The sequence below is a fragment of the Arachis ipaensis genome, chromosome B10, assembly GCF_059453495.1.
Source record: "Arachis ipaensis isolate K30076 ecotype BB chromosome B10, ASM5945349v1, whole genome shotgun sequence".
Taxonomy (NCBI): Eukaryota; Viridiplantae; Streptophyta; class Magnoliopsida; order Fabales; family Fabaceae; genus Arachis; species Arachis ipaensis.
This window is the reverse complement of record NC_142435.1, coordinates 44,115,404-44,139,197: the sequence shown is the minus strand read 5'-3', so window position 1 is coordinate 44,139,197 and position 23,794 is coordinate 44,115,404. Positions and strand designations below refer to the sequence as shown.

The 23,794-nt window shown below is 38.4% G+C and overlaps 1 non-coding gene across 1 annotated transcript; it reads right to left on the bottom strand.

The window, feature by feature from the left end:
- Positions 1–22,751: 22,751 nt before the first annotated feature.
- Positions 22,752–22,855, bottom strand: LOC148579866 (small nucleolar RNA R71). Its single transcript, XR_015895523.1, has one exon. It is a non-coding gene; the product is annotated as a small nucleolar RNA R71 (small nucleolar RNA).
- Positions 22,856–23,794: the final 939 nt, after the last annotated feature.

Genomic DNA, 23,794 nt, shown 5'->3' with positions numbered 1-23,794 from the left:
AGGTTGGCTTGATAGCTTTTGCAATTCCTTCATTTCTTTATGAGTTCTCCATTTTTACATGCTTTTCCTTCATTCCCTTGATCCAATCTTTGCCTCCTAAATCTGAAATTAGTTAACAAACATATCAAGGCACCTAATGGAATCAAGGTAAATTAAATTTAGCTATTGTAAGACCTAAAAAGCATGTTTTCACTCTTAAGCACAATTAAAGGAGAAGTTATAAAACCATGCTATTTCATTGAATAAATGTGGGAAAAGATGATAAAACCCTCTAAATTCAACACAAGATAAACCCTACAAATGGGGTTTATCAACCTCCCCACACTTAAACCAAGCATGTCCTCATGTTTAAACCAAGAGAAAGCAAAGGATATCAATATTTATTCAATGAAATCTAACTAAATGTACCCTACCTATATGCAACTATCTACATGAATACAATTGCTTGGTCAAAATAAATCAATTCCTAAGAAACATATATGCACAAGGGCTAAGGACTAGCAAGTCCAATCCACAATTGAATTGAGTTATTAAATATTTTTACAAACTTGCAAGAAAGGTGATGATTATAGGTGAAAACATGTAATTGAGCATCAAACCCTTACCGGATGTGTTTACACTCTATTCGCTCAAGTGTTTAGGGTTGATTCTCTCAATTCTCCTCTATTTCATGCTTTCTAAGATTTGTTTTTCTTCTAACAATCAATATTTATTCAATGCATGCATACAAGTATCATGAGGTCTTTTCATAGGTTGTAATGGGGCTAGGGTCAAGGTAAGGATGCATATATGGTTGAGTGAGCTTGAAATTTGAATCTTTGATAAGCTTAGACTTCTCACTAAACCTATGACATCCTATACAATTAAGTTCTAACCTAACTACCCATTTTTTTTACTTTTTTTTTTCACATACTCATGCATTCTTTTCTTTTCACAACACTTATGCATTGATTTTATTGAGCTACACTTTGCTTTGGGGCATTTTGTCCCCTTTTTATTTCTTTTCTTTTTTTCTTTTTCTTTTTTTTTTCTATTTTTTTCTATTTTTTTCTTATTTTTTTTCTTTCTTTTTGTTTCTTTTCCTTTTTCTTTTGTTTTTCTCATTTTTTTTCTTTTCTTTCAAACTATATACAAGAACATCAATGCATAAGGTCTATACATTTAATCAATACATGAGTACGTACCCAATTCCCAATATTTACAACAAAAATACAAAACTACCCTTTTATTCACCCAATGTCCCAAGATTTTCCACACTTGAATGATACTCACACTCACTAGCCTAAGCCAATCAAAGATCCAGATAAGGACTTTTATTATTTTTCACTTTAGGGCTTGTAATGTGCTAAATTAAGAACAAGTGGGTTAATCGTAGGCTCAAAATCGGCTAACAAAGGAGGATAAAAGGTAAGGCTATTTGGGTAAGTGAGCTAAATGAAATGATGGCCTCAATCACATAAATGCATGAATACACAAAATAATGGACACAAAGAATCAAACAAATTAAAGATCACAATCATAGAAAGAGAATAATGCACACAAGAAGGAAAAATAAGTGGCTATATAATGTAACCACACCATTAGGCTCAAGTCTCACTTGCTTGTGTTCTTAGCTCAAAAATCATGTTCCACGATATATATATAATTCAAGCAAGTTCAATGAAAAATTTTCACTCAAATCAATTGAGGTGCCCTATAGATAGAAATCTTGAAAAATCTCATTATTTTGACTAAGCTTATTGTGTATATATATGCGAAAATAAGGAAATGCAAGTAAAAATCCTAAAACCCTAGAATGGAATGCAAAAGTGTTGAGATTAGAAACATGTCACCCAAAATCGCCGACCGATCGGACGACCTCTCCACACTTGAAGATTGCACCATCCTCGGTGCATGCAAAGAAGAGCAAGGGGGATGTGTTGCTACAATTGATGAGCTCCTTCAAAAGGTTGTGTGGATGACTTGTTTGTTGTCCCATTTAGAAACTCTTCCTTTTTCCTTCTTTCTTGGTGGCCAACATAAAAGGAAAGAAAAGGAAAGAAAAATTAAGCTTATAACAAAGATATTAAAGCAAATAGAACATAGGCGGGGGCTAATACCAAATAAAAGTAGGGTTCTCACTACATGTTAGCTACGCATGTGAGGGAGAGAAGAATATGAGCTAATGGCATATCAACTAATACTTAATGCAAGAGTAAAGTCAAAGCATGAAGAGCAAATTGAGCATCAAGTTCAAATAAGAAAAAGTGGATCATGAAAAACAATATGAGCTCATATCAATGCACAAGGGATACAAGAGTTATAAAAGACGAACCATTGATGTAAAAGTTTCATCATCCATCAATATGAAACAAGTCATGAAGCACCAAAACAATGCAAGAAATTCTCAACAATTGAGTAAGAGAATTCAACACCATTATTAAAATGAGAAACTTAGAAAAAGAAAAAAATGAAAACAGGCTATAAAAACAAAATTGAAATGCAAAGAATAGAAGTATACGAATGCGATAAACGAAAGAAAATGGAAGAGGAGAGAAAAAAACTATTTTTTTACCAGCGCGGACGCGTCATGCACGCATGCGCGCGCCGATGCGCAGATTGGCCGAGGCACACGTACGCGCCAGGTGCGCGCACGCATCGGCTAGGCTGGGCGCATAGTGTCAGCCCAAGATTGGCCCAACTCTCTGGAACATGTACCAGGAGGGCAAGTGGTGCTATCGGCGCGCGCGCACAGCGTGCGTGCGCGTGCATTGCGCATTTGGGATCATGGACGCGTACGCGCTAGGTGTGCGTACGCGCGGATTGGTTTGTGCTTCAGGCATGGTGATGGCGCAGTGTAGGCGCAACTCTCGGGTCAATGCATGGAGGGATGAAATTTTTTCAATCCACGCGTACGCGCACATAGCGCGTGCACGTGGAGGGGTGAAAATGCTGAATGCATGCGTACGCGTGGATGGTGCTCTATTTTTCAAAATTTTTCTATGTTTTTGTACCAATACAAGCATTCTAAACTTCCCAACAGCTACCAAAACACCATAAAACCTTATTTAACCTACTAAACTACCAATCATACTCAACAAACTCAACAAAACATGAAATTAAACTAAGTACCAATATATACAAAAGGGAAAAATGAAAAGAATTTACTATGGTGGGGTGTTTTCCACCTAGCACTTTTGTTTATTGTCCTTAAGTTGGACTTATAGGGAGCTCCTCTCAAGGTGGCTTGTGTTTGAAGCTATCTTGAACATCCACCAATGCTTGAATCTCCAATAAGCTCCATTCTTCAGTTTTAATATCTTCAAGCTTTGATGGAGTTCTTCACAAACCATAAGCTCCCAAATTTGATTTTCCTTGTGCGATCTGGGATCCCACACTTTGTTTTGACACCCGTCCTTAAATTGATCATTATTATTCCATCCGGGTGGCACGATCTTGCAATTCTCATTTAAGCAACCAAACAACATCCTAGACCCAAGCAATCTAGTTCTACACCAACCGTTGCAATTAAGCTTTGAACGTGTAGCCATCATGCACCTAGAATGATATTTCCAACCATTAGCCATCTCCCTTTTGCTCTTAAAGCCACAAATATATCTAAGTTGACCATCTGTCTCTAGAAAACCATATTCAAGGGGAATAATAAAGCTTAAGTATAAGAAATTTACCCACTTGAATGAAAGAATGGATGATGGTAGCTTGGGGAGAGGTATCTCCAATGTGCTTGTAAGCTCTACTCCTCTGTGTTCTTCTTTGACTACCTCCACCTCTTGACAACTTTCTTCAATTTCAACCATTTGTTCATCAATTTCATCTACCTCTTTTCCATCACTTAAATCATAAATGGGAGGTTGAGAGAAATCTACTTCCCCATTGCTTTCTATCTCATTGGGAGAAGGTTCTTCAAATTCAAATGATTCATCACCAAGAAGGTTGGATGCATGATCTTCATCTTCAAGGGAACTCAATTCTTGCTCCATTCCTTCCAAGTCTTCATTCAATAATTGTTTTGGAGGTTGTGCACTTTTCTCCTCAACATCAAATTCAATCTTCTTGGAGAGGTTCTCTTCAACTCTAGGTTCCAAAGGAGGTTCCGCATCTCCTAAGTCTTCAACCACTTCTTCCTCTTCTTCAATGATCATAGGTTCCTCCAATTGTTCTAACACAAAGTGGCCTTCCTCCATCTCTATCGGAGTTTCCAATCTCTCCTTCATGCTTTGCTCTTCAATTGATTCTCCACATGTGACCATGGGAGTGCTTTGACTGCTCAAATATTGGGAGGCTAAGGTGCTTACAACCTTGGTCAAGGTAGCCACAAATTCTAGTGTCTCCCTTTGTATTTCTCCTTGCCCTTGAAGTATAAGGCTAAGGATTTCATCCATTGAGGATTGGGGTGGGTAGGAGGGTTCAATGTCTTGGAAAATGGGTTCATAATAGGAAGGTGGTTCTTCGTGGTAAGGGTATGGTGGTATATATTGAGGTGGTTCTTGGGAGTGGTGATCTTGGAGTGGTAGTTCCATGTATGGCTCATATGGTTCAAAAGGTGGTTGGTATGGTGGAAATGGATTAGGGTCATATGGAGGTGTTTGGTGAAAATAGGCTTGTGAGTGTGGTTGAGGTTCATGTTGAGGATATGACTCATAGGCATATGGTGGTGGTTCTTGAAAGTCACAAGGAGATTCACCATAGCCGTTGGATTGGTATGCATCATAGAATGGCTCTTCTTCATAGTGCATTGGTGGAGGTTGTTGCCATGAAGATTGATCATATACATATGGCTCATCCCACTTTTGGTTATCCCATCCTTGATACACATTCTCATTATAGTCCTCATTTCCTACAACATAGTTAGAACCAAACTCATAGCCAAAGTGAGAATTCATGGTAAAAAGGGGAAAATAAAGACAAAAGCTAATAAGAAATAATGAAATAAAGTCCTAAACTAGCAAAAAAACTAGCAAGCAATCTAAAAATCAAGCTATTCACAATATTCACATATATACAATAACCAATAACACAACACCATTACAACTCCCCGGCAATGGCGCCATTTTGATGATCAGATTTTTGTGTGGTTTAAAATTCTCAAATGAATTCTCGTTGCAAGTATAGTTTCTAAACCAAGCAATAATCCTTTCATGCAAAAATTTGTTTGTCACAAGTACAAACCCCTAAATTTATAAACCGAAGTATTGAACCTCGGGTCGTTCTCCCTAGGAATTGCAATAAAGTGTCTTGTTATTGGTTATGAGATATTTTGGGATTTTTGGGATAAGAAACAAGAAATGTAAATGGCAATGAAAATAAACTAACAACTAAAAAGGTCTTGGCAAGGGTTGGTGGTCAAGGATCTCTATCCCTATCACTAACCACAACATGAGAATTGGCAAGGATCAACCCCATTAAGTCATCTTCTAACTAATAAAGGAAAGTCAAATGAGCTATGTCAATTCAAGTCCATAAGTCCTAGTTCTCCACCAAATTAATTAGTGAGATCTAGCGTTAATGGCTCCCAATCGTCAATCACTTGGACATTAGTAACTCAAGAGTTCCTAAGTTACCTTCCCAAGCCAAGAACATAAAATTCTACTCTAAAATCCAACCAAGCATTTTATCAAACACTTGGAAGGCATAAAAGGAAAACATAGTAAAATTGCAAGGAAAGTAAATCTACTCTACTTAATTGCAAGGAATTAAACAACAACAAAGCAATTCAACAATAAAGGAACATGAAAACATAAATTGCATTAAAGAGAAATAAAAGAACAAAAGTGCATCAACATAAAAGTAAAGAATTACAAGAATTAAATGCTAAACTAGAGAGAAGAGATGTAGAAGAAGAAGAATTACAAAAGGAAAAGTAAATCAAAGAATGAAATTAACCTAGATCTAAGAATTCCTAATCTAGATCTAACCTACTCCTAATTCTAGCGAGAAGAGAGAGCTTCTCTCTCTAGAAACTAACTAAAGCATGATAAAACTAAAATAAAACTCAACTAATCAACTAGGTGTCTCATCCCTCTTCAATTCTTCGGTCAAATAGCATCAGAAATGAGTTGGATTGGGCCCCAAAATGCACCAGAAATTGCTGGCCACGAGTTGCACTTTAGTGGGTCACGTGCACATCAGCGCATACACGTACCGTGTGCGTTCACGCTCTTATGTGTGGTGCAACTATGGCAAATCTTATATCATTTTGAAGCCCCGGATGTTAGCTTTCTAACTCAACTAGAACCGCATCATTTGGACCTTTGTAGCTCAAGTTATGGTCTATTAAGTGCGAAGAGGTCGGCTTGACAGCTTTTGCGATTCCTTCATTTCTTCATAAGTTCTCCATTTTTACATGCTTTTTCTTCATTCCCTTGATCCAATCTTTGCCTCCTAAATCTGAAATCACTTAACAAATATATCAAGGAATCTAATGGAATCAAGGTGAATTAAATTTAGCTATTTTAAGATCTAAAAAGAATATTTTCACTCTTAAGCACAATTAAAGGAGAATTTACGAAACCATGCTATTTCATTGAATAAATGTAGGAAAAGATGATAAAATCCTCTAAATTCAACACAAGATAAACCCTACAAATGGGTTTTATCAGTGATCTTGGAGCAAGCATTAATTTGATTCCCTTGTCTATGATAAAGAAATTGCAAATTCAAGAGGCACAACCAACAAGGGTAGCTTTACAAATGGCAAACAAGTCACTAAAACAAGCACATGCACTACAAAAAAAGGCTTATGGTCACGGTAAAAAACCGTGACAATAACTAGTAAAAATGGTGACCATAGATCTATGGTTATGGTTTTTTACTGTGGCCTATTCTCTCATGGCCATAGGTCTATGGTCACGGTTTTTTTTATCTATGGTCATGGTTACAATTTTCAAATTCTGACACTTTAGCCCACGTTTTTTCACCGTGACCATAGGTTAATCTATGGTCACACATAAAAACCTTGACCATAGCCTTATCTATTACCGTGACCATAGCCTCTATGGTCACCCCTCCTTAAAACCATGACCATAGTCTTATCTATGGTCACGGTTTTCACCGTGACCAAAGCCTCTATGGTCACCCCACCTTAAAACCGTGACCATAGCATTATTTATGATCACAGTTTTTGCCGTGGCCATAGCCTCTATGGTCACCCCACCTTAAAACCGTGACCATAGCTGTATCTATGGTCACGATTTTTGTCATGGCCATAGCCTCTATGGTCACCCCTCCTTAAAACCGTGACTATATTTGTTTTATGAGATTTATTTTTTTAAAGCATAATCACATCCCAAATTTATGATAATCACAAAATAAATCTAAAAATGAGAAATTCAAGACATCTAAATCATAAAAATTATATTATAAGCTAGATATGTTTTTAATCCAAACAACACAAATAAAAACAGAGTGTAATTTATCCATTACATGTAATACCGGGTAAAGTCTGTTTACAAAAAGTATAGAACACATCAAAATATTACATTTAGATAACTAAAAATATATATGAGACCCATCCCATCTCATATTGCTATGGAAAATATTTTCTTCATATCATGTCCTCCTGGTAGCAAAAGAAATAAACATGTCAGAACAGAGAACATTGTACATCTGAAAGCAATAGTAAAGAACATAATAACAAATAAGCAGATGCACAAAAAATTGTACACTATTAGTTTCTGTTTACATTTCCTCCTTTTTTGCTATTTCCAAAATTTTGCTAAAATAAAAGAGAATGAATTCACAAAAGAAACAAGCTTCAAATTCTATTTCCAGAAAAAACAAATTACCCTACCTTAAAACATTCACGTGCCAAAAAAGTAGGATCATGCTACTTGGGATAATTTCATTCTATGTTATTAAAAATGGCCAACACACTAAAAATAAGTGATAAAATAAAAGAGAATATGCAAATATTTGATGTTAAAGATGCAAATATGCAGATTTAGATGTTATAGAAGGACATTAATAAATCAATTACACCTCACGAGATCCTATAATATTGAACTTCACTCAGTACTAGTACTAAGTATATACCGCATCAAGTAAACAAAAAGCTAAGCTTTCTTCCCATCAACAACTAATTTATCAAACAAACACAATATATAGGCAGCGTGTGTGTATGGTGAATTGAGTGTAAATTATCTTTTATTAATAATAAGATGAAAAGGTAGATCTGTAAATTGTATAAAGTTCATAGATGATTAGAGGCAAAGTTATAGAGGAGAGACAACTACCATAACAAAGTTGAATACATGAGCATTATTTGTTATCAATGAATAGTAATATCTAAATGAAAATTCTTAGATTGTATTATTAAGTTATAGATGGTGATTAGAGACAAAATTGTAGAAAAGAGACAACTATTACAATGAAATCAGACCTAAAATCACAAAAATAAAGTCAAACCTCATTTATCAAGCTCCATTGCCTGTCAACTTAGTCTTCACCTTTCTCTTCCCCACTTGAAATCCACCTCTACCTTTCTTCTTGCCACCATCAACCTATAAATATTTTCCAACAGAATACCATTAATCCTTAATAGTTAACACACACCGCAATAAATAGCTATACACAAGTTTAATTGCTATGCAATGAAAATGTAACTAAATATTCAACATTCAATATTCAAATATTCAATATTCTTAATTTCTTACCATTAATTTTACTATAACATCATAAGAATGTTCCCAACTCCCAACAAAACAGAACAAGTCATGGAGAGAATTTACAACTAAAGCAGAATCATTTTCATGCTTATGTCAAACCCATTCAATTATTTGCCTTCCACAAAAACAAGCCATTTATATGGCAAAGGTTCACATGCTTAAGTTAGGAGGAAAAATCATTGATAATATAGCATTTTTTAGAAACTACACTTTCTATCTTCAAAGAAAAAGACTAATAACAAATAAAAGTTGTATCTTTTATTTTTTAAGGATTTAGCTATACACCCTCATTTAAAGTTCTAATAATACTAAATTACTAATCTGAACAAATTAAATTTTTTTATTTTCTACCATGAAAACTAACTACTCCTATAAAAGAATTACGAACGCATATGATGTACATATGAATGTAATTACTTTAGACTAATATATATAAAGTTGATGATATGATATTAATTAAGAGCGGATATGCATTATGAGAAGTACTAACACACAAAAGTTTAGCTCCATCTATCATCATTATCACTAATTAACTTTTTGTGTTTTTTTTTGTACATATACACATGTTATTTATTTTTATATTACAAATAATCTTTTTATATTAAATATACACATGATATATCTTTCAGAAATCCAAGATAACAAAAAAAAAAATTAATAAAGATAGGAAGTAAGAAAAAACAAATGAATAAATTATGATATAGCACACATTCCACAACTAACTGGATATTTGACACTTTGGTGAGAAGTGAATATTAAGCAAATAAAAGATAAATAGATTAACCACAGAAAATAACAAAGATATTTCCATTAAACATGCAACTCATGAGAAATCCAAGCCTTGAAATTAAAGAATATATGCTCCATGCATAAAAATGGGTGCATTTGAGTTCTGTATGATATTAATAGGCAGTGTTATTATGAAACCATAGAATCGGAATTTAAGGAAAAAGAAAACTTGTAGATTGACAAACATTATAGAATGGAAATTTAAGGAAAAAGAAAACTTGTAGATTGACAATTATTTGCTTTCATCTAATTACTTTCCATACAAAAGAACAACAAACAAAAGACTTAAATAACATGAGTTAAGGGAACTATTTATGTCTAACCCCACAATTTAAGACATAAAGCTCATCCATGAAACTTTACCCCTACTTTAAGTTTTAACAGCTAACTCTTCACCCTTGTGTTTTTCTCTTGTTTTCAATCCTAGACATTTAGAATTCTAACAAGTAAAGGAGAAAAAACATTTCCTTCAAAGAAACTAAAAATAATTGATAAAATAAGATTTAAGCAACAACCTTAGCATATGACTAACTAGTAGCTTGCAGCAACTCCCTTTCTACTCGCTCCCTAATCCTCTTCTCAAGTTCTAGCCTAATCCAAAGATGCAAAATGACTTGAAATACACTTGAGAATTTCAATTTTAAAAGGCCATTGCCATTAGCAATAAGAAAGTACCATACACACCAATCATCATTGCACAAATAAAGCTACCAATCATTTTAAAATGCACTCCTCGTTCGCTATCTTTGGGAACAACAACCTGTTTAGGATTCAAAAATAGAAATGGAAATGAACATCATCATTTTTGGCCTGTCTAAGTTGCAACCAACAATTTACTCTTATAATTTTATTAAATTTTTAATTATAACCAAGCAACATAGTATGATATATATAAAACCGGAAAAAGTAACACACATTTCACATGAACTCTATTTATCAGAGTTCAAAATTAATGAGCAGATATTTTATACGCTTTTTGGCATTATTTTCATATAGTTTTTAGCATGTTTTGTTTAATTTCTATTAAGTTTTTATAGGTTTTAGTGTTAAATTCACATTTTTGGATTCTACATTGAGTTTATGTATTTTTATGCAATTTCATGTATTTTGTGGCTAAAATTGAAGAGCTGGAACAAAAGTCTGATTCAGAGACAGAGAAAGCACGGAAGATGCTATTCGGATCTGACCTCCTTGCACTTGGAAGAGCTTTTCTGGAGTTACAGAAGTCTAAAATGGAGCGTTCTCAATGGCTATGGAAAGCTAATTCTCAGAGCTTTCCAGCAATGTATACCAAATAGTCCATACTTTGCTTCAGATTAGAAGGCCCAAAACTGGCGTCCAACGCCAACCTCCTGCCCCCTTTCAGGCGTCAAGCACCCAAGGAGAAGATACCAGCGTCCAAACGCCCAAAGAGGACCCCCTAGCTACCGTTTAATGCCCTAGAGGCCTCATAGCACGTGAATCTCATCAAAGCTCAGCCCAAACACTCACCAAGTGGGCTCCAGAAGTGAATTTTAGCACTAAAAAGACTGTTTTACCCTTACTAGTCATTAGTTTAGTATTTAAGGGAGAAGATCACACCTGTTTAACATCTTCTTTTGGGACGCACACCATATTTTACTTTACCATTGTATTTTCTATCAGTATGAGTTTCTAAACCTCCTAGGTTGAGGGGAGGAGTCCTGTTGAGTTCTATGAATTAATAAAAGTATTACTGTTTTTCTTCAATCCATGTTTTATTTAATTCTAAGATGTATACTCATTCTTCAACATGGTGAATGGGATGATCCATGACAATCAGCTCTATTCATCATACTAAGATCGCGTACCCGACAACCACTCGTGTCTACTTGGGTTCGTGTGAATACGTGGCTGGAAAGCCTGAACTGCCAGCTTGATTATACATCTCTCAGAAGGCTAATCCACGACTTCGTTGGGGACTTCTCGAGACACCAGTTCAGCCAATTTTTGGGGAGATTAGGGTCTCTGTGGTAGAGGCTAGAACCCAAAGAAGCAGCATTCTCTGATCCAGAAGATTTGACCTTGTCTGTGGCGTTTTGAGTAGGATCACCAAAGAAAATGAACTGCTAGAGCTTCACCCTCGTTCAGATTGGATGACCGTGGCCATACGGCATTTGATCTGAAGCGGAGGAGATTAATGACCGCGCTATACGGCATCGATCACATACAGCCTGCAATATAAGAAATTATTCACAAGCAAAGGAGACAGTAATACAAGAGTTAATTCAGAAAGACAAAGCAACTCCAATCCTTAACCATCTTCCTATTACTGATTCCATTCAAATTCACAAAGTATTTTATAAACTTTTCTTATTCTTCATATGCATTCAAACCAATAACCTCTTGATTTTGCCTGACTAAGACATGCAAGATAACCATAGCTTGCTTCAAACCACAATCCTCGTGGGATTGACCCTGACTCGCTCAGGTGTTACTTGGACGACCCAGTGCACTTGCTGGTACAGTTATACGGAGTGTGGGGATTCATGCACCAAAATCACACAAAAAAGGGACTTACAAGGAACGGCGGCGAAGATGGAAACGAAGCACAGCAAAGAGGTGACAAAGGAGTGGCAGAGTGGCGATGAATTGGTGACCGGTGAAGGTGCGGCAACTTTGTGCAACCGATTCTGCGTAAATGGCAACTGGTTTTGGTTATGCGTCTGAGAAGATGGAGTGGCGACGACGACGGTGATGGCACACTGAGACGGTTGAAGTAAGACGACGAGGGTTTTGCACGACGAATAGGCCAGGGAGCAAGAATGAAAGAGGGCTTGGCTAGGGTTATCTTTTCCACTATTGTTTCCTAAGTTAAGACTTAGCTAATACGAGGGAACGGGGATTTTGGGAGGGAAGGGGATTTTGGGAAGAGAGGGGGTAAACGACGATGTTTTTGATTTGGGGGGGGGGGGGGGCGGGGATTTAAACAAAATAATTTCAAAAACCTTATTCTATGGTCATTCCAAAAAATCGTGACTATAGATATTCTATAGTCATCTATTTTTAAAAAACTGTGACCATAGACCATTTAAGGTCACCCTCTAAAACCGTGATTATAAACTCCTTTAGGTCACCCTAAAAAACCGTGACCATAGACCCTTTTAGGTCACCCTTTCGTAAAACCGTGACCATAGACTTTCTTTGGTCACCCCTCAAAACCGTGACCATAGATGTCTTTTGGTCACAGTGAAAAACCATGACCATAGACTATTTTAGGTCACCCCCAAAATCGTAACCATAGACCCCTTTAGGTCACCCCAAAAAACCGTGACCATAGACTCATTTAGGTCACTTTTTTTTAAAAAACCGTGACCATAAACCCTTTTTGGTCACCCAAAAAACCGTGACCATAGATGTCTTTTGGTCACGGTAAAAAACCGTGACCATAGACCATTTTAGGTCACCCCCAAAATCGTGACCATAGACCCCTTTAGGTTACCATAAAAAACCGTGACCATAAACCCTTTTTGGTCACCCCAAAAAACCGTGACTATAGACCCGTTTAGGTCACCCCTATAAACCGTGACCATAGCTTTTTTTTTGTCACGGTAAAAAACTGTGAGCACAGAGGGTCGATGGTCATGGTTTTTTACCGTGGCAAAAAAACTGTGGCCATAGACCCAAAATGTTGTAGTGATGGAATAGTGGAAAATATCTTGGTTAAGGTTGGAAAATTCTTCCTCCCTACAGACTTTGTGATTCTTGACATCAGAGAGGATGAAAAAGACTCTATCATCCTGGGAAGACCATTTCTAGCCACTGTAAGAGCTCTGATTAATGTGGAGAAAGGGGATTTGGTTCTAAGGATGCATGAAGATTACTTGGTATTCAAGATTTTTAGACCTTTACATCACTCTGATGAGGGAGGTACTTGCATGAAGAGTGAACTTACCAACCCAAGTCTACAAGGATGCCTGATTGAAATACAACAGCCTTCACAGTTCAAACCTTCTTTGGCGGGAGTCAAAACAATTTCTCCTGACAACAAACCTTAGTTAAGTGTTGGGTGTGAATCATCCACCAAGGAAGAAGGTCCCAAGAAGAAGATACCCAGGGGTTGGAGGAATAAGAAGATCTCTCACTATGAATGAAGGTGGTAGTTACTAAAAGTCCAATCCTGTCTCATACATTGAACATGATCCTCTCTCTTGAGCATATAGAGTTAATCCATAAGAGCACAAGAAAAATATTCACTGTGAGAGGCAAAGAGCTAAGGGCCTATGATCACCCCCTCCTTAATGGAGCTGACCGTCAAGCTAATGATGGTAAATAAGCGCTTATTGGGAGGTAACCCAATCCTAAGTATCCTTTGGTTTTATTTTAGTTTGATTTTCAATTATTTCTGATTTTTATTCACAGTTTTCCTTGGTTTTATAATGTTTGTGGTCGTGCAAAGTGTGTAGAACAGGGATAGGAGGACTTTAAAGGAGAAACAGAACACCCTGGAGCAAAGTCCACTCGAATGCTTGGGCGCTAAATGCCAGGCTGGGTGTTCAGCGCCAGAAAGCACACAATTTCATGGGTCTTATGTTGTTTGGGGTGCTAAATGCCAGGCTGGGCATTTAGTGCCTGGGTTGGCAGACAGAAGCTGGCGTTAAACACCTTAAACGCCAGGGAGGGCGTTTAACGCCCTAGAGGGCACAACTCTCAACGTTTTCATACCTCATAAGGCGTTTAGCACCATGTCTCGTCCTCTAAAAAAGAAAGGGAGATCCAATTCTGGCGTTAAATGCCAAGGGTGGCATTTAACACCCTAGATGGCATGAGTAGTATAGCATTGGGGTGCTAAACGTTGGAGCTGGCATTTTGTGCCAACAACGTGAATTTTTAAATTTTGAAGAAAGTTCTTGACCGTGCCAATGGTTACCCCCCATCCTCTCCCTTTTGACCATTCAAATTAATACCCCTACTCTCTCTCTCCCGCTACCCATTTTTTCATCCACATTCATGCACGCATTTTCCAACTACACCTCCCATCAACCTATCATATCCTATCAATCCCTCCAAATCCCTCTTTCCCATATTCACCTACCCCAATCACCATTAACCACATTCAATTACATTCAGCCCCTACCCTTCCTACCAAAACTGTGCCGCCTCCCCTCCTCTCTATAAATATCACTTCCCTTTTCATTTTTCACCACACTTCATTCTCCATCCTTCTACCCTTCATACTTTTCCCATTCAACCTTCTCCACTCCCCCATTTAATTTCATTTCACCAACTCTTCACCATTTTAACCGTAGCTCAACCCCCCTCCATTACAAAACCACTATCCCTTTTTATGTTCCCAACACCCTTCCCTTTCTCATCTTCCCATTTATTTCTTTTCTACTGGTGACCGCACGCAACCCAACCCAACCCACCTTTCCACTTTCTTCCCTCTTTTTGCCTTTATTTCTTTGCTCGTTCTTCCTATCCTCTATTTCTTTGCTCGAGGACAAGCAAAAGCTTTAAGTTTGGTGTTAGGGCGCTCCGCTTTTCTTTCTTCTCATATTCCACATGGCACCCAAAACCGGTGAATCATCTTCAAGGAAGAGAAAGGAAAAGACTCCTACATTCGGTCCATATGATTTTACCCGGTTCTTCTCTAAGACCCACGAGGATCACTTTAATGGAATAGTGAGCAAAAAGAAAGTAATCCCAGAGGTCTGCTTTGATCTATAGTCGGATGAGTATCTAGAGATCTGGGAACAGATTTTGAGGAGGGGTTTTCAAGCGCTATGCAACCCCGCGACTGAGGTGGGTGCGCTGATGGTCAGGGAGTTTTATGCCAATGCTTGGGTGACTTACAAGCTTGTTAAAAGCCTGAACCCCGACCCAAAGAACTGGCACACTATGATCCGAGGGAGGATTCTGGAGTTCAGTCTGGAGAGAGTGAGAGAGATACTGCAGCTACCACGATCCAAAGATGACCCTCACTCTTACACTCAGAGGGTCAACACCGATCAGAGACTGGACCAGATTTTGACTGATATATGCCTGATAAACCCCATTTTTAGGGTTTATCTTGTGCTTAATTGAGTGGATTTTATCCACTAAACTCACACTTATTCATATAATTCGCATGTTTTACATTTTCCTTCTTAATTTTGTGCTGTGATTGAAAACATGCTTCTTTGGCCTTAAATTATCTAATTTTAATCCTCTCTTATTACCATTCGATGCCGTGATATGTTTGTTAAGTGTTTTAGGGTTTATAGGGAAGGAATGTCTTAGAGGATGGAAAGGAAGCATGCAAAAGTGGAAGGAATACAAGAAATTGAAGGAATTGCTATGCTGTCAAGACTGACCTATTCGTACTAAATCGATCATAACTTGAGCTACAAAGATCCAAATGAGGCAGTTTCAGTTGCATTGGAAAGCTAACATTGAGGGCTTCAAAATGATATGAAATTTGACATAGTTTCTATGCAGTTAGGTGACACACACGCGTGGATCACACGTACGTGTGACCTTGCAAAAGTTCAGCGACGCGTACGAGTGGGCGACGCGTACGCGTGACAGAGCCACGTGCTGGACATATTAGAAATCGCTGGGGGCAATTTCTAGGGCTTTTTAGCCCAGTTCCAAGCCCGAAAACACAGATTAGAGGCTGCAGAGTTGGGGAATCATTCATACAACATTCATTGACATAATTTTAGGTTTTAGATGTAGTTTTCTAGAGAGAGGGGCTCTCTCCTCTCTCTAGGTTTTAGGATTCTTAGTTTTATCCCTTTCAATTTCTGAATTCTATCTTATTTTAATTTAGTTTCTCTTCTACTCTTATTTATTCTAGCACTTTAGTTTCTCTTCTCTTGGTGATTTATTTATTTATCTACTTTAGTTTATGAATTCTCATGTTAGATTTGATTTTCTATTTAATGAAATTTGAGGTATTTCATATTTATGATTACTTTCTTCAATTTATGTTATTGATACTTTCAATAGGTTGTTTGGATTTTATTATCTCTTATTACTATTCTATGCTTTTATGTTGTGCCTTCCAAGTGTTTGATAAAATACTTGGTTGGATTTTAAATTAGCTTTTTATGTTCTTAGCTTAGATTGAGTAATTGGAGACTCTTGAGTTATCAAACTCTTTTGTTGATTAGCAATTGAAAGTTGCTAGTTGATTTGAATTCCACTAAAGCTAGTCTTTCCTTAGGAGTTGACTAGGACTTGAGGAATCAAATTGATTATTTCCACTTGACTTTTCTTCATTGTTAGAGGTTGACTAAGTGGAGCAATGGACGATTCTTGTCACAATTGATGATGATAATGAGGATAGGACTTCTAATTATCAATCCTTGCTAGGACTTTTCACAATTATTATTCTATTTCCTTGTTCAACATTTAAAAACCCAAAAAGATAAAATTCCATAACCAATTATAAGTACACTTCCCTGCAATTCCTTGAGAGACGACCCGAGGTTTGAATAATTCGGTTATTATTTTTATTGGGGTTTGTTACTTGTGACAAACAATTTTTTTCATGAAAGGATTATTTGTTGGTTTAAAAACTATACTTGTAACGAGAATTCATTGAGGAATTCTAAACCATTAAAAAAATCCGTTCATCAAAATGGCGCCGTTGCCGGGGAATTGCAAACGTGTGCCTTATTATTGGTTATTATACATATTTGCCTTTTGCTTATTTGTTAGCTTTTGTTAGTTTTAGGATTTTATTGCGTATTTTCTATTAGCTTTTGTTTTTATTTGCTACTATGAATTCTCACCCCTTTGGCTATGAGTTTGGTTCAAATTATGTTGTAGGGAATGAAAGCTATAATGAGAACATGCATCAATGTTGGGACAATCAAAGATGGGAGGAGCCACAAGGATTTGATCAACCCTCTTGGCAACAACCTCCTCCAACTTACTATGAGCAAGAGATATTCCAAGGTGCATACCAAGACAATGGATATGGTGGACCCTTTGTAGTTACCAACAAACCCCACCATATGCCTATGAACCCCCTCCTCAAGGTAGCTTTGAACCACCATACTCACAAGCCCCTTTCCACCATTCACCTCCATATGACCCTAACCCTTATCCACCACACCAACCACCATACGAACCATATGAACTATACCCAGAACCACCACCTCAATATATACCATCTCCATACCCTTATCAAGAAGAACCACCTCCGTATTATGAGCCTTTTCTCCCAACAAATGAACCCTCCTATCCACCCCAAGCTCCCATAGATGATACCTTTAGTGCCATTCGCTAAGGGCAAAGAAAGCTTCAAACCACACTTACCTCTACTCTCACTGGTCTCACCTCTACTCTCCAAGCTCTTATATCCCGTGTGGATCCATCTTTTACTCCCAATACTCAACCCTCAAGCTCTGGTGCACTTACTTTTCACCCATATCCATCAATCCAAGAGCAACATGATCCCAATTATGCTATTGACATGGAACAAGAGAGAATGGATCGTCTTAGGGACGTAATGGATCGGGTTCACGCATCCATACTTCAAGAGAAGCAAGAGGAGGCCCAAAAAGTGGAGGTAGGAGAGACCCCTGAAGATGAAGGAGTAGTTGAAGAATTAGGGGAAATTGAAGAAAGTTGTCAAGAGGTGGAAGTTATTAAGGAGTTAGATTTTGTACTAGAGCAAGTAGAGAAAACTGAAATTATTGAAGAAGAGGAAGTGGTTGAGGACTTAGGAGATGTGGAACCTCCATGGGAATCTCAAGTCATAAAGCCTCCTTCCAAAACATTTGAATTTGATGTTGAGGAGGGTGTACAACCTCCAAGGCATGTCATGGTTGAAGACTTGGAGGAGGTTGATTATGAGATGGATTCAATAATTGATGAGTTTTTATCAACAATTGAATCCTCCCCCAATGGACTTAAAGAAGAGGTCAATGTTGCAGAAGCTTGTCAAGAGGTGGAGATCATCAAAGAGGAGCCCAAGAGAGTGAAGCATACATTGGCAAGGCCGCCATTGGAGATTCCTCCCCCCAAGCCATTACCATCCAACACAACATTCAAGTGGGTAAAATTCTTATCCTTAAACTCTACCTCCCACTTGAATATGGTCTGCTTGAAATGGATGGACAACTTAGAGCTATCTGTGGTTTTAAGAGTAAAGGGGAGAGGGTTAGTGGTTGGCAACACCATCCTAGGTTCGTTATGGTTGGAAGCTCAAGGCCTAATTGTAAGGGTTGGTATAATTCTCAATTGATTGGGTCTAGGAGGTGTTTGGGTGCTTACATGAGAATTCCAAGGCTAAACCACCCAGATGGAATCATGATGATCAACTTGAAGACGGGTGTAGAAACAAGATTTGGGATCCGGGCATACAAGAGGATCAACTTTGGGAGCTCAAAGCTTGTGAAGAACTTCATCAAGGCTTGGTGAATTCACTTGGGAATGTTGACGCTTATTGGAAGTCCAAGCGTTGTGGAAGTTTCAAGATGAGTTCAAGCACAAGCCACCATGACGAGAAGCTCACCAAATGTCAAAATTAAGGACTTTAACTAAAAGTGCTAGGTGGGAGACACCCCACTATGGTAAATTCTTTCTAATTTCCCTTTTGTTTAGATTAGTAATAAGTTGTATTTTTCATTTTTAGTTATGTTTATTTCGTTTAAATCATGGTTTAGTTGTCTAAAAAAAATTTTGCGATCGACGCGTAAGCGTCGATGACACGCATGCGTCACATGCAGGTTCGCAATATTAATGAAAGGGACAGAGAGTATCGATGGAGACGCGCGAGAGGGGGTGCGTGGCACACAAGCCACCCCATGCGTACGCGTGCCTCACGCATACGCGTCCCCTACAGAAATTTCAACCCACGCGTAAGCATCAGCGACGCGTACGCGTGGGGATGAAAATCGGCATAAAGAGTGAATTGAACAGAGAGTTATGTGGCCATGGTGCTGGAGTCGCGCGAGTAGTCAAGCGTACGCGTGACCGATGCTCGCGCGTCGGTGTTCCTTTATGGCCACCCACGCGTACGCGTGGGCGACGCTTATGCGTCACCTGGCTGTTTCCGTTTTCACGCGCACGCATGATGCACGCGCGTGTGTCGCGTCCCGTTTTTCATTTTCTTCTTCGTTCTTCTCTCCTTTCTCCTTCTTTCTCCTTGATGCCAGGGCATCTTGGCTAGTTTCACTGACCTTTTCTTTACTGTTTTTAGGTTAGTTTCATGCATTTCTTTAGGAAATAAGCTAGTTTTGGATAGATATTCACTTATGCCTTGATTCAAGCATACATTGTGCATTTTACATAATTTCATGAGGATTTTGCATAAGTTTAGTGACAAATATTGTGTTGCATTACTCATGACTTGGACTAGAGCTTTGATGCACTTTATTGCTTGATTTCAGGACCAAAAGGAAGCAAGAAAAGGGGAGGTAACTTGCAAGGTTAATGAGAAAAGTGATTGCCAATAACACTCTAAAAAAGCCATCAATGCCCACGTTAGAGAGTCACGTTGACTAAGTTAACGTGAACTCTAACGTGGAGAAGAGAAGTTGAGCCAACGTTAGTGACACTTAACATTGTCACTAACGTTGGCAATTACTCATAAGTGGCCACGTTAGAAGCCACGTTAACCTAGTTAACGTGGCCTCTAACGTTAAGGGGGGAAGAGAAGCCAACGTTAGTGACACTCAACATTGTCACTAACGTTGGCCTATGGTGCAAAGTACCACGTTAACTCCCATGTTAACTTGGTTAACGTGGGAACTAACGTAAGGGATGAAGAGTTGTCGACAACGTTAGTGACACTCAACATTGTCATTAACGTTGAAGCAACCACACAACCCCCAAGAGTCACGTTAACTTCCACGTTAACTTGGTTAACGTGGAAGCTAACGATGAGGAATGAAGGATGAGCCAACGTTAGTGACACTCAACATTGTCACTAACGTTGGGATGGCTAAAGATGGCCACGTTAGAAGCCACGTTGACCTAGTTAACGTGGACTTTAACGTGAGACCTAGGGGCACATTGGAACGTTAGTGACAATGTTGAATGTCACTAACGTTCTCGAAGGATCGCAAAAGCCACGTTAGAAGCCACGTTAACCTAGTTAACGTGGGCTTTAACGTGAAGCAAGAAGGGGCACACTGGAACGTTAGTGACAATGTTGAGTGTCACTAACGTTCTCGAAGGTTAACAAGGCAACGTTAAAAGCCACGTTAACCTAGTTAACGTGGGTTTTAACGTGAGGCAAAGGGGTGCATTGGAACGTTAGTGACAATGTTAAGTGTCACTAACGTTCTCGAACTTATATTCTCACTAAATATTAACACCCCTAACGTCCTGAACTAAAGTCTCCGCCCACTTCACACTTTCTCTCTGCAAGTAAAGCCAAGCCCAAATAAAGAAAGGAACTGCTTCAAACTAAAGATCCAAAGGCCCAAGACTTGAAGAATCACACTAGAAGCTGAGAAGAGTAGTATATATAGGAGTAGCTTTGAATTGAGAAGAAGTTCTGGAGGCTGGGAAAAAGAGAACTACTCTCTGTATTTTACTTTCTTTGCAATTTCTAGTTTTATGATGTATTCTCCATCTTTGTTTTCATTTTCAAGAGCTATGAACAACTAAACCCCTTTCATTGGGTTAGGGAGCTCTGTTGTAATTTGATGGATCAATACTAATTTTCATTATTCTTCTTCTATCTTTCCTCTTGATTTTACTTGAAAGCTTTCGATCTTCATCCAATTGAGTAGTTATCTTGGAAGAGAAGCTATTCAAACTTGGATCTCTTTTGAACCTTGAAAGAGGAATGAAGAGATCAAGCTAGAAATGCTTTCTCATGCTGGACCAAATTGGGTTTGGATGGGTATGTGACTATAACCCTCTCAATACTTGATTTGGGAAATGCATGTGGTATAATCAATGACCATACTTCATCTCTTCTCATGAGCAATTGACCAAGGAATTGGCTATTGATCAAGATTTGAGAGATTGAATTGCAAGAAATTGTAATTCAATCACTTAAGATTGCCAAGGAGATCAATGAGTGCATTGATTGAGGAAGAGATTAAAATGAACTTGATCCAGAGAATTGCAACATCTCCTAAGCCTAATGAACTCCCCATCTCTGATCTTACCCATTCTCTTTAATTTCTGCCATTTACTTTTATGAGCAAATCCCCCATTCCCATTTACAATTCTGCAATTTATTTTCAGTCATTTACTTCCAGTCCTTTAATTTTAGCATTTACTTTTTTGTTATTTACATTCCCGCCATTCTATTTTCTGCAACTCTCAACCTAAATTCTGGATTCGCTCAACTAGAACATTCTTCTAATTAAAGTTGCTTGATCAATCAATCCCTGTGGGATTCGACCTCACTCTATTGTGAGTTTTTACTTGACGACAAATTCGGTACACTTGCCGAAGGGAGATTTATTGAGAGACAAGTTTTTCGTGCATCAAGTTTATGGCGCCGTTGCCGGGGATTGATTGTGCATCAACAATGATTAAATTGGAAGATCACTAGATTGAGCATTTTTATTTTGTGAATTTCATTTTTCTGTTTGAGTAATTTACTTTTTGTTTCAGTTAAACTTCTTCCCTTCCCCCTCTGCTCTTTTGTTTTTCTTTGTTATTTTCAATTCTGTTTGCTAACCCACTAACTGTTTGATATATTGCATCACCCACAACTAACAGTAATTCTGACACAAATACTGTCTGCACCTATTTTCTTTGCTTGTACTTGTTGGTTGTATGACAGGGAGAAGAAGCGGGGCTTCAACTTCCTTTGATTCTGAACCTGAGAGAACCTTCCTTAGACTAAGGAGGGAGGCAAAAGAAAAACGAGTAGTTGGTGCTGAAGAAGAGGAGGAACACTTTGAGGAATACTTTGAACCAAACATGGAAGAAAACATGGAAAATCATCATGAAGAAGAGACTCACAACCATGGCAGAGGAGGTGGAGCAAATCATGTTGGGGATGATAGAAGAGTTTTGGGCTCTTACATCAATCCAAACCCAGGCAATTGTGGAAGTAGCATCCAAAAGCCAACAATCCATGCCAACAACTTTGAACTTAAACCACAGCTCATCACCTTTGTTCAGAACAACTGTTCGTTTGGAGGAGGTATTCAAGAAGATCCCAATCAACATTTGACCACCTTCCTGAGAATATGTGACACAGTGAAATCTAATGGTGTTCATCCTGACGCCTATAGACTGCTCTTATTTCCCTTCTCACTCAGGGACAAGGCAGCCAAGTGGCTGGAATCCTTCCCAAGGGAGAGCTTGACAACTTGGGAGGATGTGGTGAACAAATTCTTAGCAAGATTCTACCCTCTTCAATGAATCAATAGGCTGAGAGCTGAGGTTCAAACTTTCAGGCAACAAGATGGTGAGACTCTGTATGAAGCATGGGAGAGGTTCAAGGACTTGACAAGGAGGTGTCCACCTGACATGTTCAATGAATGGGTCCAGCTGCACATTTTCTATGAATGTCTCTCTTATGAGTCAAAGAAGGCCGTGGACCATTCATCTGGAGGATCCTTGAACAAGAAGAAGACCATTGAGGAAGCCATAGATGTTATTGAAACAGTAGCAGAAAACGACTACTTCTATGCTTCCGAAAGAGGGAACACAAGAGGAGTGATGGAGCTAAACAATGTAGATGCTCTGTTGGCCCAAAATAAGATCATTACCTAGCAGCTGGCTGACCTCACCAAGAAGATAGAGAGGAACCAAGTAGCAGCAATCTCATCTTCATCAACAATCCAAGAAGGAGTGAATGAAGAAGCAGAGGGGAGTCAGGAGCAAGCCAACTACATTGGGAATTCACCAAGGAAAAACTATGATCCATACTCCAAGACTTATAACCCTGGATGGAGAAACCACCCAAACTTTGGGTGGGGAAGTGAGCAAGATCAAAACCAAGACCAGAGACGTTACAACTCCAACAACAATGCAGCTCACCAGCAATTCACCCAGAGGACATCTCAACACCCCACAACAACACTTCTTCACACACTTATCAAAACCAAAACAGCACATCTGCTCTGAATCACTCATCAATTGATGACAAGCTCTCTAAGATTGAAGCCTTACTTGAAGGAATATGCCAAGATATTCAAGAAAATAAGGTATTCAAAGAGGAGGTGCAAGCCAATATTAAGAACCAGGGAGAGACCATTAGGAAGCTGGAATTCCAGGTGGGATATTTAGCTGAGAAGATTCCCAAACCTACTGATAGCTTCCCAAGTGACACGGAGAAAAACCCCAAGGGAGAAGCAAAGAAAGTAAGATGGGAAGATTGCAAAATGGTCACTACAAGTGATCAAGAGATTGAAGACAAGCAAGGCAAAATGTGCAAACAACCTGAAGACAACTCAACAAAGGAGGAG